Below are 12,676 nucleotides of genomic sequence, written 5' to 3' on the forward strand. Positions count from 1 at the left end.
GGAGTGAATCATCGGATGGAAGCTCTTCCTCTCTGCCTCTCCTCCTCTCTGTATATCTGCCTTTTAATAAGAATAAATAAATCTTTAAAAAAAAAAGTAAACAAGCAAATGCACATCAAAATTTAGCACCATGCTTGATTAATACTACTTATTTTTTGTTTTCTTGGTAGTTCCCCAAATTAACTCAGATTCATGGTGAAACCTAGCTGTAGGTAAGTTCCCACTGTGATCTGCTTTTTTAATGAGTTAGCAAAACACAAAGACAAGAGCAATCTCCTGATTTTTGTTATTCCCAGTTTTACAAGTGTGAGAAATAGCAATTGAATCCACAGCAGGACACTCAGAACAACAAGGAGAACCAAACACTACCGGAAAAAAAAACATGCATTGCTCATTGTTTTTCTGGACATCCACCCTGTGGAGCACTCTGACTGTAGAGAAGAGGAATCCAAAGATGGAGCACTGGCCTGGCAGGGACTTCAGGTGCCAGAAGAATGTTAGTATCTGGAGCGCAAGGATTGCAGATGCTTCCGATGGCTGACTCACCTCTGTTAGGTTCTGAAGTAGTTGAAAATAAGAGAGAGACTTTTAGTTCAGGCAAATGGTTTTACTAATCAGGGGAGAATATGATGGACTGCTCCCTCGTGGGAGACAGCCTGGGACCACTTAACACATGCCAGGGTGACCACATGAGGGAAATGGCCACCCAGGCTACACAGCACTGGGCTTTTAGAGACCTTAAGCACAGAGGATGGAAGAAGGCAGCTGCTCCTTGGTTTACTCATTAAGAGTGACTTGTCGCAGGGTACTCATCATGGCAGGTGGGTCTTGCCTTGTTGTGCAGAGACAAGGTCAGGGTGATTCAACATTGCAAACATTCCTGGATGGGAGTGTCCGCTTGACTTCAGCAGGGTGCTGGAGTCACTTCTGCTCTGCACAACCTAAAAATCTCCTAATTTTAAATTGTTCCCAGGTAATTCCAATGAAATTTCAATAAAAAGAGAACAAAGACCCTGGATGCAGAGGCCACTTGAAGCACATTATCTATCAAATTCAGGACACAAGAAGAATTGGATATAAAAAAGGGGGCGGGGGACTTCTTCCATGGTGAGAGAGAGTTCTATCACATAGTAGGAAAATGGATCCCACAGGGTGAACAGAATGGAGACCAAGAGACCAATATCCTTGTCCCTAAAAAGCTGCAGAAATATGACGATGATGTTGATGATGATTGTTGCCAAACATTGAGCAACTATTATATAACAGTATTAATTGTGTTTTAATTGGGAAATAGCTTGTTAAACTGTGGTAATTAGTTGGCATGCCTGATTACCACATTTACTCTTCATACATCAGCCTTGCAAGAATGTTACAAAAGAGAGCAGAGCTCCAAGTCACCCAGAACCCCAGCACCAAGGGGCAGAAGTTGGAACCATCATCTTCTGCATTGGATAGTCTCCTAGAGGTAGCCACCAAGTCACAGATGCTACTAAGGGCCCTTGCCGTTCTGTGATTTTATATCTATAGGACATCTAAGTCACAGTAACAAGAAGTTGCACCAGCTATCAATGTGGCCAATTTACTTTGTCTTCTGTAGAGTGTTTCAGCTATTTTTTTTTAAATACCATTAGCAGAAATAACAACTACAACCATCTTGATGAAAGAACAAAATCCCACACAAAACGGTTGATGAATTTGGTTGCTTATGTGTTCCTATGAACTTGGAACAACTGTCAGTTTTCTCTTAAATAATGACAAAACACCATTTCCTCTTGCACATTTCTAGTACAGCATAATGAAACAGCATAAACCACAGAAAATACTGCGGTCATGTTTTGGACTTGAAGAATACCCTTCGCCCTAACACTCTGACAAAAGAACTACAGAATAATAGAGGAAGGAAGGACTTAGGAGGTCCTGGTCCTTTAAGAGACAGCATATCCTGGAGATGACAAGAAAAATATTATTTGGGGAAGGATGGGGGATCTGATTTAATATATGTGGTTATAAATGTCTCCATTAAATCCCAAACTAACAGCAGACCATGGGAAGTGACCCTGGGATGCCTGCCCTGTCAGCTCCCAGGAGCAGTCGCTGGAGAGGGAACAAGAGAAGGCTCCTAAGAACTGGCATTTCTCCTAGTAGGTAGCATTTAGTTGATTCCAAGTTAGATGGCAAGCGTAATCTCACTGCCAATTATTTTCAGAGCTGAGTAAAGATATGTTGTATCGAGATTGCATAAGATCTCTTCCACATCTTGTTTCTAGATGGTTAAAGTGGTGTTCATGAGCCAGTTTTAAGCTGGAAGTGAAGTAAGCCCACCTGGTCAATCTCTGTGAAATGCCAAGGAAATTTTCAAAAGATATCTTATGTACCCAATATGGGTTGAGGCAGAAAGCAAGTGTGAATGAGTAGCAACCACAGTAAGATAAACTGTATTTGGTTTCTACTTCAGTGAATGTGTACTCTTCGCATTGTCTGATATAACTTTCCAACAACCTTCTGTGGTGCCATATTGATGTATGTTTTTACATATGAAAAAAAACTAGAGCTTTGACCAAACTGGGTGTGAAGCCCAAAGACACGTACTGCACACACACAAATGCCTAAGAACGTGGGACTCAGTCTTGACTCATCAGACACTTGTGGGTGTCTCCAGGTCTCCTGTACTTCCTCTTATCCTCCCCGACACACACTAATCAAATGTTCGAAATGACTTCTTTGTCTGAGTTTTCTCTTCCTTTTGTCAAGCAGCAAAGGCAGTTTATCTGTGAGATATTTGTCAGTTTCATATAGGCTCACATTTGCTTATGCTACCCAGACTGCCAATCAAACCTTCTTCTCTCCTATTGTCAAACAAGATGCTGAGAGTTAAGTACTTATTCCAAGAACAATTGCTGAATAGTGACCAAGTCAGAAGCTGAACTCTAGATCCTTTAACTCACATAGTCAAGTTCTGGGATGGCTATCACTTAGGTCTAGGACAATTTACCTCTCAGGGAATTGAGCAGGCCACTTGCTGAAGTCAACTCCATCCTTACTGTCACCCCTTCCCCAGCACCCAGTCCCAAGTAGAAAATGGAAATGAAGCAAGATGCCCCTTCTTCTGAGTGTCTGGCTAATTTTCTTATGCCACTGTTACAGCATGCAAACTCAGGGCTGCTATTTGAACACTAGGGGGCACTTCATACTCACAAGATCCTTGGGATCGCCAGCAAGACTCCTTCAGCCCCTTTACAAAGCCTAACAAATGTCAGTTTTCATGGATCAAAAGCTACCATTTTAGAAATAAGGCAGTCCCATTGTTTACCAGCTCTGCTCCTGGGGAATTCTAGTGGGACAGTTATTTTGAACCACCTCATTCCAAGCTGTTTCACAATAAAAGAACAAGTCCCCACTCCCTGAGGGGATAAAACATCACTCTTCAACCTAGCTACTGCTAGTCCCTAAGATAACCCCGAGGAACACAATGACGTCAATCAGTGATAAATGTAGGAGAAAGCCAAGAGGTCGAAAATTCTCCAAGGTATAAAAGAAAAATAGCTCCCAAGGTCCCACCCACTTCTGGCACCCCAGCCCACAGGGCTTACACACCTCCTTTCTGGAGAGGGCGCATACATGGGTGAAGCTAGCCACTAGGAAAAACTGCCAACAGCTACATTTGGGGGAACCCAGAGAGGAATGAAAGGATAGGGGAGCAGCTGGGGTGTTCTGATTTTGTGAAACCCCTCATGGAGGTCCCAGGTCCCCCGCACACATTCATCTTCCTGATGCCGAAGCCTTTTACAGTTGCGCTCTTGGCAACAGCCTTGAAATAACTAGATGAAGACAGCATCATTTTTGGCATTAACATGCAAATAAGAATACTGGAGTCTCTCACTTCAAGCTTTAAGAGCCCTCCTTTTTTTTAACCAGCCACTGACCATGACTAACAAAAAATAAAGGAGAAAGAAAAAGTGGGATGACCTTCGCTTGGTTTCTCCCACTGACCTACTTGTGCTGGAGCCAAAACACTGTTCAGGCGAAAGAAAGGGGTGGGGGGAGAGAGAGAGGAAATGGCAAGGCAAAGCTGGAGCCCAGGCCATGCCGTTGCAGACACTTCCTCCTCCCCTCTCACAAAGGCTCTGGGAGAGAAAAATGAGCATGACTCAGCTCTGTCAATCAAAAGGAGTTGCCCTAGTTTCCAGGCTACCAAAACGTAAGAAAAGCTACCGCTAGCTACAAAGTCTTCCTTGACGTACTCAGGGAGATCCTGGTGAACGGACCAGGTCATGTCTAAACTTGCCAGGCTGCTAATTGTGCGTATCATTTCCTTACAACCTCTTGTATGTGCTCACTGGGGCCTGAATAATCGCTTTGGCTTCCATACTTTGTCCTTTGTTTGCCAGCTCCCTCCCCAGAGATGAGAGTCTGCAAATTTGCTGACAAAGCATAATCGTGAGAAAGAACCGTGTTTTGTTACCCTTGGCTGAGACCCTTCTGAGACCTGAATGTGAGGCACAGGCTCTGCCAAGCCACCACTCTTAGGACAAGGGCAGGCACAGAGCACCTGTGGGCTGACCCTAGGATAGCAAAGCCATCCTGCCCATGGGGATGGGGGCATGCTTCAGCGAAGCCTGAACCAACTGCCAAGCCAAACCCAATGTGAGCAGCGAGTGGTGAAGATACACAACAGACACCTTACTCCTTAAAAAAAGAGGAAGTGTTTCCATGTTCGAAACTCCTGGCGCCCTTCAAGGAGTCAACGTTGGTGGACATGGCTTTGCTTTGACATCCTCCCTGAACAGGGGTGGTTCCAGGATTTTGTTGCAGTGACAGTGCTATGAGACACTGTCAGGAGACAAAGAGGATCTCACAATATAGCACAAGAAGAGGTAGCTTTGCTGTCCAATGGGACGTGATGATTCTACTAATGTGGATAAAAAAGAAACCCAGCTTCCACCTCAAGGGGCTGCCTGGTAGATAACTGCTATACCCTCAACACGTGTGTATGCACACACACACACACACACACACACACACACACACACACACACACACTCCTAATCCAGATCCCTGTTTATGGCCTGGGAAAGCAGCAAAGGATGGCTCAACTGCTACGGCTCCTGTACCCACATGGGGACATGGAAGACGCTCCAGGTTCCTGGTTTTAGATTAACTCAAACCTGACAACTGTGACCATTTGGGGAGTGAGCCAACAGATAGAAGATCTGTCTCTGTTTCCCTCTATAAATCTGCCCTTCAAATAAAAACAAATAAATCTTAAAAAAAAAAACCTTTTACCAATTTGTGTGTGTTTTCTCTTATGAACCCATCTGTTGTCCAGGGGCCACAATCAGGAATCCAGCAACCTAGGAATGAAATCTTGGTGCCCTGTATACTACACAGAACCTTCTCCAAAACTTAAAACACTTTGAGTGGTTTTTGATTCGGGAATAGATATTAGGAAGCACATTTTATTTGAAGAGGAAAGTGAGGCTCAGGAACTGCAGATAACCTTAGCGGGGACCAAGGTAACACTGACACATCCCTGGCCCGCCTCCCAGGCCAGTGGGCAACACCAGCTCCTGGCTGAACAGATGCACCACGTGTTACTCGGTCGACCTTTGCTCTTATGTTCCCTCCAGCAGGTGGCTGGGTCACCACTGTGTCTTAGCACCTCCATTGGGCTGAGGTCACAAAACTTTACTTTGCTGGCAACTTTCCTCACCTGGGGTGGGAGCTAGGTTAAAATTATTTGTTGAGGTTCATTTAAGAATTATCGTTTGGAGCCAGTGCTATGATGTATCATGGTTAAGCCATATATATTGCACTTATTGCCACATATGACGTGTGCAATGCAATGTCAGCATCCCATAGGGGAGCCAACTTAAGTCTTGTCTGCTCTAGGCCCATTTTAGCTCCCTTCCAATGTGCCTGGGAAAGTGGCTACAGATGATCCAACTACTTGGGCCACTGCACTTACATGGGAGACCTGGAAGAAGCTCCTGGCTTGGGCTTGGCCCAGCCTTGTCTGTTGTGACCATTTCAGGGAATGAACCAAAAGACGAAAGATCTCACACTCTTTGTCTTTTCTTCTCTCTGCAACTCTGTTTTTCAAATAAATACTTTTATTTTTTTCAGTATTATTTATTTTTATTGCAAAGTCAGATATGTATAGAGGAGGAGAGATATTTCTCTCTGAGAAATACCTTCCATCCGATGATTTATTCCCCGAGTGACCACAATGGCCGGTGCTGCGCCGATCTGAACTGAAGAGCTAGGGGCTCTTCAGGATCTCCCACACACAGGTGCAGGATCCCAAGGCTTTGGGCCGTCCTCGACTGCTTTCCTAGGCCATAAGTAGGGAGCTGGATGGAAAGTGAGGCTGCTGGGTTTAGCACTGGTGCCCATATGGGATCCTGGCGCATTCAAGACAAGGGCTTTAGCCGCAAGGACAAGGCACCGGGCCCTCAAATAAATACTTTTAAAGAAAACTATTATCTTTTAGCTTCTCTATTACAATTCTTTGCATCTGACTTCTCTGCTAGGGACCATTGGACAAGCCAGCATACTTTGAACTATACGCCAATATTTCACTCCCTACATTAGGGAGTTTGATTCCATTTTTTTTCTCAAAACAGTTTTTTATTTCTTTGAAAGGCACAGTTACAAACAGAGGGGGAGATAAGCCTCATTTATATCTTTTTCAAACTAATGATTAGGAATATTATATCATGAGGTCAAGTGCAGTGGTGTAGCAAACTAATCCTCCACCTGTTAGCATGAGCATCCTATAGGGTTGCTGGTTCATGTCCCAACTGCTCCACTCCCAATCTAGCTCTCTGCTTACAGTCTAGGAAGGCAGCAGTTAATGGCCCAAGTTCTTAGGTCTCTGTGGCCACATGAAGGACTAGAAGGAAGCCCCTGGATCAGCTCAGCTCTGGCCATTGCAGCCATCTGGGGAGTGAACCAGTGGATAGAAGACCTCTCCCCCGTTTCTCCTTCTATCACTGTTAAATCTAGCTTCCAAGTAAAAAATAAACACATGTCTTTTAAAATGTTATACTTCTATAGTTTTAGTGATCTGTGATTACTTTAAAATTTATTTTATGAGTGAAGTGGTCATTTTTCTGTTCAATTACTATTTAGCCATTATCTGTATTCCCACTAAGGTCTTTTTGCCTTATACTTCTTAAGCTTCATATTTGAAGTATTAAGCCCTCGCTGTAGTGTAAATCTAAAATATGTTCTCTTAAAATTTTAAATAGAGAAAGAGGGGAAGGAGCAAAGAAGGGAGGGAGAATGCCATGGTGTTCCATGAATCATATCTACAATTTAGCATTGAATCTGCTAAATAGTAATTAAAATAATAATGAAAATGAAAAATTCAAATTTATTTGAAAACCAGAGTTAGGGAAAGAGAGATTTGCCATCTCCTGCTTCACTCTCCAGATAGTCACAACATCTAGTGTAGGCGAGTGCCAGGATGGGTCTCAGCTTACTTAGCCTATGCAAGGGGCAGAGGCGCATGTCTCGAGACACCACCCTCCTTGGTTTTGGAAAAAGCTTTGAGACCCTTCTCCTATTCCAATGGCACCTTGAGACCCCTGTGGACCCATGCAATTGACAAGAATAGCTTGGTTCTCTCCTCCCCCTGCCTCCCCCGGTGCATACCCATCTTGTGGTAAACTTGTGATAGTCTTGTAATAAACAACTCCAGGATGTGGGTGGGCTAAACAGTGCTACCTGTCAAAGTCACGACAGTTGTACTGATTCGCTAGGTTTATAATATGTAATAGTTGCTTATATCTAACAGAACTATTGTTACTACTTTGAGACTCGTTCCCCTGGACCCTTCCTATAAAACCTTGCGCTTGATTATCAATAAACAGACAAGTTCACCATAACTGTCTCTGGTATTTCTCCACTGAGAATGCTGACGCCACATCCCGTTCCCCGGGTGGGGGGGTCTATAGTCATGGCCCCCAAAATCTAGGTCTGGGCCAGACAGAAGCCTGGAGCTTCATCCCAGGCCCAATGTGGGTGTAGGAATACAACATTGGGTCATTGTCTGCTGTTTCCCAAGCACATTAGCAGGGAGATGAACTGAAAGTGCAGCAATGGAGACTTGAACCAGCACTCTTATGGGATGCTGGTATCACAGGCAGTGGTTAACTCACTGCGCCAACACTGCCCTGCCATACCTGTTTTTGTCCCTATTCCTTTAGCAACAATTCTTATTGTGGGCTGAAAGATGGTAAGGAGGCAGTGGGACGTGATTTGACTGCCCTCCAGGTAAAACTGACAAAGCAGTTTCTCATAGCTAAGAAGGAGAACAGGTTACACCCTGAATCAATCGTATCTTATGGAATCTGTTTAGTCTGTTCCTCCACCCTCTTTCCTTACTATCAGGAAGGCAGGAAGAAATCCAAATTGAAACCCATAGGGTAAACCTGCACGTTCCAGAGACTGTATGTCTTACAAGTGTCTTTTCAAGGAGTTGCTCCAGTTCCCCCGTGAACTACCAGCCAGGAACGTCACAGCCTGGTGGGGTGAGGGGATGCTGGGAGCACCCCCAATCCTGTCTCACTACTCTGGGGGTGGCTCCTCTCCCTTCCTGGTCAGCTCAGTCATCCCTCCCTGTCCCACACTCTGTCATGGCCACCCAACTGATAGCAATATCCATGTTTGAGCCAGGTTCTCAAACAGATATTGTGTGCAAATAAGAACAGTTTATCTGGCAGTGAGGGCACAAACATAACTTCACGCACAAATGTGAGCCGCAGGCACAGAGAAATACCCAACACGAGTGGGCCTAGGAATTGCTCCTAAAGGAGAAAATAAAACAGAGAGAGCGGTACCTCGGGGACAGGCGGGGACAGACCCCTTAGAGACCAGTCCGCCATGGAAAGAGCACGAACAAGAGAGGTACGTCCAAGCAGAGTCCACGTCAGAACGAGAGCCTCCCCGCTGCACCCACACCTCCTTTATAAGGAAGCAGCTGCTACCGCAATTGCGCAGTTGCGTATGAACATGGAGAGGGTTCTTAGTTGGCTGGCGCCTTGGTCCCGGATGTGGCGGTGCAGCCTGGGAAGGCGGATATAGCAAGTTCACAGTTAAAGAGCCAGCTCCACTATGCCAACAGCAAGCATTCCAGCTCATCACACTAACCTAGCCACCAGCAACCATAAATCTTTAATAAATTGCCTGAAAAAGTACTTCCTTCTCAGGGTGTTTTAACAACTCCTTGGCAAACCTTGCGTTGCCTATGTCCTCCAGGAGAGTGATGCCGCAGGGCTCCTGGGAGCGCTGCTGGAAAAAACAGGAGCAGCACTTTGAAGGATTCTTCCCTGGACGGCCTCGCTGTAGAAACTCAGCTGGCCTCTGACCCAGCTAGGGCACACACGTTCTTTTTGTTCTCTTCCAGTTAGGATTTTTCTCCTGCTGGATTCTTTCCAGATGTGAAGGAGCTAAGTGTCCTTGGCCTCCGCTCGTATGCCTCAAACCACTCACGGTTTTCTGCACTACCTACAAGATTTTCATGGTATGAACAGAACTTTCCAACATGCCCCAGTCCATCACCACCCCCGATCCCCACCTTCCCATACCAAGGTGATGACTTGTCACAGAACAGTTTTCATTCTAAGACTTATATTATTAGTCATGTGAAAATAAATGTTACATTGGTAAGCCTTGGCTAACCTGGAATCAGACATGTGTGTTCGACCCCTAAGTCAGAGCTCTCCACATAACAGCATGCTTCAAGTTCCAGAGAAAGCCAGGCACAACACAGTCTAGTTAGAGATCATAGTTAGATCATAGTTAGAGATGTGGCTTTGCATGGCACTGCCACTTACTAGCTGATTGATTTGGGCACAGATTATATTAACTTCACCTTTAAACAAAGAGGTTAATAATAGTAGCTCCCGAAGACTAGACACTACAGTGAGAAACTATGTAAGGAACCCAGGGAGTAAAGTAGCATGTGCAAAAATGGCTAGATAGAAGCCAGCTGTTGAAGTCTGGTCTCAAAAGACCAGAAACCCAAAGTGGATAGCTCACAACTGCCCAGTTCTGTGTAGGAATTTAGAGATTCTGGGGTGGGGAATGAGGGTGGGGAGAGCCTTTCTACCTGCATCCAGGTGAATTTTCAATAGGGAGATTCATTATCTGTCAGTAAATCCATATTTTGACTTTTTGTTTTCTTCTAAGCTGCTGGGGCTTGGTTTCTTAATTAAATAGCATGACCAAGTGATTATTTTAAAAACATTCAAGGAGTTTACCTCAGGGGTTCCAAAAGTTCGTAGAAAATACTTTTACAGAAAATGGTTCTCAAAATTCTTTTGCACCAAAGATTAGTTACTTCTCACTAGGGTATTGAAGATTTCTCTGCACGCCCCTCCTAAAACTGTTCACCTAAACTGTTGACATATGTCTTGTTAGAGTTATAGAGTTAGACTACCCAAAAAACAGCTAAGTTCTGCAAAATCATGCTTCAATGCTATAAACTGCTAAATACTAAAATTAAAATAGACATGAGAAAGCTGAATAGTAATCTATAGCCATTTTAAGGTGTATAGAACCCAGTTGTATATAAACTAATAATTGTAATGTCAATGTAGAAGTCATAGGATGTGGTTCAGAACTTGCACTCTTTTCTCTCTCTCTCTCTCTCTCTCTCTCTCTCTCTCTCTCTCTCTTTTAACATGCTGGTTACACAATACCATGTCAACTAATTCCATTACGTTATAAATTGTTACTGATGTAATGTTGGGGCTTTTAATTGATTGGGATGATACTCTGTTGGCTCCACCTTCAGACCAGAGACGGTCTCCCCAAGAAACTGTTGATCTTATCTGGACAATAAGATGCTTTGTAGATGATTGCAAGGAAAGAATCTCAATTGAATCTGAACTGTGGTAATGCAACAAGAATTCACCCCTTGGAGGGGGCGGGTTATGGGGAGGAGAGGGGGGAGTCCCAGTGCCTATAAAACTGTGTCACATAATGCAATGTAATCAATTAAAAAAAACCCTAAAAAAACTTTTTTGCACCAAAATAAACAATAAAATAAATTTTGTTTCCCATGGACTTGCACATGTTTTTAATGGCTAGAAGCAGGCAAAGAGCATTCCCATTTGCTGGTTAACACATTGTATGCCGGTGACAGCCAGTGTGAGAGTCAAAATTAGAAATTCAACCAGAACTCCCAGTTGGGTGACAGCAGCCCAACAGCCTGGACCACCACTATAGCCACAGTTTCTATCTTGAAAGGAACCTGGAATCAGGAGAAAAAGCCAGGAATTGAACCCAGGAAGTCTGGGACAAGCAGGTATCTTAACCACTAAGCTAAATGCCCACACCCATTTTCCATGAACTATCTGAGGTATGATCATGGGAACTCATCCGTCACTGGAGGCTCAGAATTCAGGGGAAGGATGTCTTTCTTTCCATTGCATTAGCTGACGTTTATTCAGCACTTACTCAGTGCTGAATACAATTGTTATGAAGGGCTATGGACAGAGGTGTGAAGCTGGCTATTATCCCGAAGACACTCACCCAGGATATGAAAGATACTCAAGGAAAAGGAGGATGACAACATCTTGCAAGACCAGGATGGAGTTGAACTCAGCAGGCTGTGGGAATGCTGAGAAGTATGCATTCCCAGGAAACTGCAAATAGAAGTTATTGTGGGATGAACTGAGCTATTTGATTATACCATCTGTTCTGAAGCAGAGCTCAGAACAATCATGAGAGCATTCTTTCTTATTTTCTGCCTCTCCATTTTCAATGATTGAGTCAGTCCCATGGTCATGACACAACAGAAAGCATTTCCAGTCTGTTCTAGTAGATTAATTTTTCACAGAATAAGTCAAGGTATTTGTTAATCACATGTTTAGATGCTAAGAACTTGCATGTAAAGCTGGTCAGGGTTAGCTTGGTCCTTCACATAGGGAGAAAAGCCAGCTCCTCACTAGCTGGAGCACCCTACTCTAGGGTTACAAGGAGGTCCACACACATAACCAAGGACTTTGCCTCCAAGGATTCCTGTGGAAACTGCATCAGTGATAGTCAAAGAAAGGGTACGAATGCTCATGACCCAGAATGGATTCATCTGCCCTGGACAAAATGGAAGTCACTGAAACTTGCTTTGGATGGGAAGCTTTGATAGGAGTTAGGAAATGGTTTCAGACTAAGAAGCTATTGGGCATTCAGGGCAGAGTGACATAGGGATGAAGCAGGAATCAGATCTGGATGGGCTAGAGTCGGCCATTTCCTTGCCTGTCTGTCAGAACTTAGTGTAGCAGTGAGCACAGAACTCTCTAGGTCTCCCACAGGATGCTCACTCAATCGTTGCAGTCATCACCTGAAGGCCCCAAGATGTGAATTAGCAAGAAGCTGAGTTGGAAGCAGAGGAAGAACTCAACCAGACACTCTCATACAAGATATGGATATCCCAAAGGCAATGTCAGTGCTATGCCAAACAACCAGCCCATATCCAGAATTTTTAGAAGGACTTTCTTTTTTAACTTTTTAAAAATGATTTATTTATATTACTTGGAAGAGTTACAGAGAGAGAGAGAGAGAGAGAGAGAGAGAGAGAGAAATCTTCTGCCTGCTGGTTCACTTTTCCAGTGGCTACAATGGCCAGAACTAGATTTATCCAAAGCCAGGAACTAGCAGCTTCCTCTGG

This window comes from Ochotona curzoniae, unplaced genomic scaffold (assembly GCF_017591425.1).
Source record: "Ochotona curzoniae isolate NIBS_2020 unplaced genomic scaffold, NIBS_Ocur_1.0 contig_2210, whole genome shotgun sequence".
Classification (NCBI taxonomy): Eukaryota; Metazoa; Chordata; class Mammalia; order Lagomorpha; family Ochotonidae; genus Ochotona; species Ochotona curzoniae.